Source organism: Otolemur garnettii, unplaced genomic scaffold (genome assembly GCF_000181295.1).
Source record: "Otolemur garnettii isolate 467f Iridium unplaced genomic scaffold, OtoGar3 scaffold00170, whole genome shotgun sequence".
In the NCBI taxonomy this organism is placed as follows: Eukaryota; Metazoa; Chordata; class Mammalia; order Primates; family Galagidae; genus Otolemur; species Otolemur garnettii.
This window is the reverse complement of record NW_003852565.1, coordinates 106,820-111,568: the sequence shown is the minus strand read 5'-3', so window position 1 is coordinate 111,568 and position 4,749 is coordinate 106,820. Positions and strand designations below refer to the sequence as shown.

General features: G+C 47.6%; 1 protein-coding gene across 2 annotated transcripts in view; it reads right to left on the bottom strand.

The window, feature by feature from the left end:
- CYFIP1 (cytoplasmic FMR1 interacting protein 1) overlaps positions 1-4,749 on the bottom strand; it is a 124,695-nt gene that overhangs the window by 99,005 nt on the left and 20,941 nt on the right. The gene's annotated exons all lie outside the window — the stretch shown is intronic.

The window sequence follows — 4,749 nt, the reverse complement described above, 5'->3', positions numbered from 1 at the left end:
GCACTAGCAGGGCCCTGCACCGCCCCCTTGGTCTGCGCCCCTGCACTAGCAGGGCCCTGCACCTCCCCCTTGGTCTGCACCCCGCACTAGCAGGGCCCTGCACCTCCCCCTTGGTCTGCGCCCCTGCACTAGCAGGGCCCCTGCACCTCCCCCTTGGTCTGCGCCCCTGCACTAGCAGGGCCCCTGCACCTCCCCCTTGGTCTGCGCCCCTGCACTAGCAGGGCCTGGCTGCCTCCGGGAGGCTCCCGGCTTCCTACCACTGCAACACGCAGCCAACCACCCCGACCAGTCTGGACCCCTCCAACCTGCAGGTACCTCCACCACTCTGAGTTACTCTCCTGATGCCATCTGCACTGGCTTTCTCTACTTACCACTATGGTTTTCAAATCACACTCCACAGAACCCCAGGGTGCCTCACACTAGCAATCTCTGGATTTGCATGAAAAAACTATCTAAAATTTTAAAATGAAGAAAAAGTAGATAAAGGATCCGGTATTCCACAGAATAGTCTTACTCCCTTACGTGGTCGCCAATGGCCTCCTGGACGGACCATGTGCTCACTGTTCCCACAGCCCCAAGTGGGTCCCTCCAGAAAATGAAAATGCCAACCTCAACCCCCTGGCTAAATATGCCAGGCAAAGAGATGACAAGATGCCAGAAAACCTGACTTGCCGTGTGACAAATGCCCATGCCCGGCAGAAATCTCACTGGTGGGAGGAGGCTGTTTTTCACCAACATCTGGGATCTAAACACTCATTATGGCTGTTTCTTGGTGACTGTAGTGTTCCTCTTTCACACTGAAGCCAGTCACACTGAAGAGACACCAAGGGAAGACAGTATTTGTAACCCCAGTTCTCCTTTCTGATAGAACAGACCTACCAAAGTGCCTCTGGGAGGACAGTACCCTGTGCAGGTGATACTACCACCCCCCCTTCACTGTGGCTAATCCCCACCCACAGAGGCAGAAGCTGAGCCTGGAGGGGCAGAAGAGGTCTCCACAGCCCCCTGGACACATGTATGAGCCTCCTTGAACCAGCACAGGGTCTCCCATAGCACAGTGGCCCAAGCTGTCCTAACTGGACAGAAGACCAGGGCAAGGCTCCACACAGGAGGCTGTGCAGTCAGCTGCGCACCAGGTGCCCCCCAGGCACTTGGCAAACTAACTCCGTAGCTGGCCCATTTGTTCTCAACCTTTTCCAATTCTTGCTGTTGAAAAAGAAGGGGCTGCCTGTCACCTACCCTGTCCCCAGCTTATCACACACAGCTCCCTGACATGCCTGGAAGCTGCTGGACAGCCCCTGGGCATCGAGTCTCCATGTCCGCCTTTCCCTGCCAGACTCTTGGGCTCTCCGGGGAAAGCTCCAAGAAAATGACCAAAGGCCACACAGTGGCCACCAGATCTGTCTTCACCAGGCACCCCATACCACCAGGTGTGCCCTTTCTCCTCTCCTTGCTCTTCCCTTACCAGTGAGGACCTGGCCCCTGCCATCTAGCTGGCCTGCAGCAGCCCATTCCCCCTCCTGTTCCAAGTACACCCATGAGGGGCTCAGACCATCCTTGGACTGCAACCAGTGTTGTCCAAGCTCCTCCCTCCACTGTGTCCAGCCCAAGGTCAAGCCCATGACCTTGGCCACCCACCGCCTAAACTACTCCCCAATCTCAACCAAGGGCCCCACTGTTGAGCTGGAAACATCAGCTCAGCCTCCCCAGCTCCCTCCACAAGCACCAAGAGACCTCTTAGTTTCCACAGAGTACAGCACAGTGGCCTGTCCCCTGGGTTCCCCACTTTGGCTGACCCAGGCTCTCAGGTGTCCCTGGGACCTCACAGGAGATTTCCCTGCAGAGACACCAACTCTAGAAGTGGAATGTACCACAGTACATCCCCTGGTGACTGCGGGGTAGGAGAAATTCAAAGGACAGAGGAGGGCTCCTCAGACAAACCAGAATCCTGATCTCACAGCCACAGTTGCCTCTCGTCCTCACAAGAACTGTGGGAAAAGATGTCTAACCCATTTAGTTGCCCACCGATGGAAGAAAAGCAGAGAACCCCACCACCTACATGTACAGAACAAACAACCCTGGGCCAGGGCCGGCAGTGTGGGGGTGGCTGCTCTGGAGAGGACCGCCATCACCATCTCTGGGCAGAAAGGTTCAGGGCATGCATTCAGACAGCCAATCCCATGAGGTTTCTTGGGTCACTGGAGCATCTTTAAAGGTTTGGGGCATTCAGGCCAGGTGCCCTCCAACATGGTCCCAGCAGAGCCTGCTGCCAGCATGGCCCATTCCCACAGTACCCAGGAGGTCACTTCTACTTTTTACAATTTAACAAGCAATTTGACACCTAAAAGTCCTTTTCATTTCCAGTTTCTTCACTGCTACTGAGGTTAAGACATTTATCTACACGGTAACCAATCTGTCGTCATTCTTTGTGACTTGCCATCTTGGGTCGTTTGTCTGTTTGTTTTTCTTCTTAATCCTTTGGAATCTTGATATTTTCTTCATGCACTTACTATATTAATGAATAAATAGATTAAAACTTTGTGAAAGTTGCTGCAAAACTTTTTCCAGGTTAAGCTACTTGCCTTTTCACACCACTTACTATTTTCTTTGAAACCTAAGTCTTAATTCTTTACCATATCAAACTCTTCAGCCTTTCCTTTTGGAATTTCCTCTTTCACTTCTAAATTTACCAAGTAGGAAGAACTCTGCTGGCTCAGGCCCAAAGAAGGAAGAGGTTTCTAGTCTTCATCCCAGTTCTGCAAATTGCCATCATCACTATCAGAAGCTAAAAATAAAGTTAAGGTAACAGGTAATCTCAGAGAATTTTAAAGTAATCCTGAGATCCATAAAAAGTTCTTTTCATTGTACCTTAGGTACATAATAATTTTTAGACTTTCACTCACTCTTAGTTTAATCACTTGTTTAATGATACAATACATTCGCTTGGGCAGGTCTCAGCAAACTTTTGTTGTTGTTGTTTTGAGACAGAGTCTCACTGTCACCCTCAGTAGAGTGCCACTGTATCACAGCTCACAGCAATCTCAGACTCTTGGGCTTAAGAGATTCTCTTGTCTCAGCCTTCCAAGTAACTGGGACCACAGGCACCTGCCACAACGCTCAGCTATTTTTAGAGACAGGGTCTCACTCTTGCTCAGGCTGAACCTGTGAGCTTAGGCAATCCACCTGCCTCGGCCTCCCAGAGTGCTAGAATTATAGGCCTGAGCCATTGCACCTGGCCCACAGCAAACCTTTTTAAAAAAGGACCAGAGCTCCTCAGGAGGCTGAGCCAGGAGGATGGCTTGAACCCAGGAGTTTGAGGTTATAGTGCGCTATGACCGTGCCACTGCACTCCAGACTGGGTGATGGAGCAAGACCTTATCTTTAAGAAAATTAAAAAATTAAAAATTAAATAAAAAGGGTTAGAAGTTGATTACTGGCCTGTGGCTTTAAGAAAATACCCTCATTTATTTATTTTTTATTTTTTTGAGACAGAGTCTTACTTTGTCACCTTTGGTAAGTACCACGGTATAACAGCTCACAGCAACCTCTAACTTAGACTCAAGTGATTCTCTTGTCTCAGCCTCCCAAGTAGCTGGAACTACAGGTGCTGCCACCACACCCAGTGAGTTTTTTCTATTTTTAGAAGAGACACAATCTCCCTCTTGTTCAGGCTAGCCTTGAACTTCTGAAGCTCGGGAAGTCCACCCCCCTCACCTTCCCAGAGTGCTAGGATTACAGGCATGAGCCACCGTGCTAGCCCAACACTAAAGTGTTTAGAGATAAAGGGACTCAAATTGATGGAGAAACGTATTGATCATATGTACGTTCTGTGTACTTTTTTCGTTGTTGCATGTTTTGTAAGTCTGAAATTATTTAAAAGGAACAAAAACAGAATATGCCTTAAAAACTTTTGGTGAACATAAGAGAAAAGGAACTTAAAATATTCAAAACAGATTTGCCATAATCACTATGGGAGACCAGACAGAGAAGGAGGGAGGGGGTGTGGTCAAGGGAAAAAAAAGATAGAAAATAGTGACTAATTCTCATATAAATTGTATTTAATTTTGACCAAAGTACATTACTTAAACATTAATTTTTTTTTTTTTTTTGAGACAGAGCCTCAAGCTGTCGCCTTGGGTAGAGGGCTGTGGCATCACAACTCACAGCAACCTCAAACTCCTGGGCTCAAGCGAGTCTCCTGCCTCAGCCTCCCAAGTAGCTGGGACTACGGGCATCCCCCACAACGCCTGGCTATTTTTTGGTTGCAGCCATCATTGTTGTTTGGCAGGCCCGGGCTGGATTCTAACCCCACCACCTTAGGTGTATGTGGCTGGTGCCTTAGCCACTTGAGCCACAGGTGCTGAGCCTAAACATTAATTTTTAACTCAACATGTTAATATGTTATCATATTGCATCCTCATTTATAAGTGAAATATGTTTGTAATTTCCCCTTTATAATAACATATTTTCTCTTATTTTAATATCAGGTATATCCAGATTAAGTAGAATGATTTTGAAGTATTTCTTTTGCTATTGTCTATAATATTCAACATGATCTGTTTTTTTGAAATTATCTTTTACTTTTATTTATAAATATTAGTTGTCTATTTTTTTGAGACTTTGGAAAAAACAAAATAAGAAGAAGTAGTTAACTAATCAAAGTATTCTATAATAGACATACTCCTGGCTCAGCGCCTATAGCTCAACCGGCTAAGGCGCCAGCCACGTACACCTAAGGTGGCGGGTTCG